Raw genomic sequence first — 260 nt, forward strand, 5'->3', positions numbered from 1 at the left:
ATTATGAATATAGACTTATATGCAGTGACTATTTTGTTCTGTGTAAATAGCATTTTATATAAAATTTAAACAAATAATGTATAAAAATTTTATCATTACCTATGACAGAATATAGAAGGACAATATTCTCATAATTATTAATTTTTAAATGTGGTTCTCTGATACGGAACATTTGCCAATCGTCATCTTCATTGTCCTCATTATTAAAGAAAATATTCCATAAGAGAAATATATCCATATTTATATGTTTCCTATGTAAA

This window comes from Trachymyrmex cornetzi, unplaced genomic scaffold (assembly GCF_001594075.2).
Source record: "Trachymyrmex cornetzi isolate Tcor2-1 unplaced genomic scaffold, Tcor1.1 scaffold160, whole genome shotgun sequence".
NCBI classification, from domain to species: domain Eukaryota; kingdom Metazoa; phylum Arthropoda; class Insecta; order Hymenoptera; family Formicidae; genus Trachymyrmex; species Trachymyrmex cornetzi.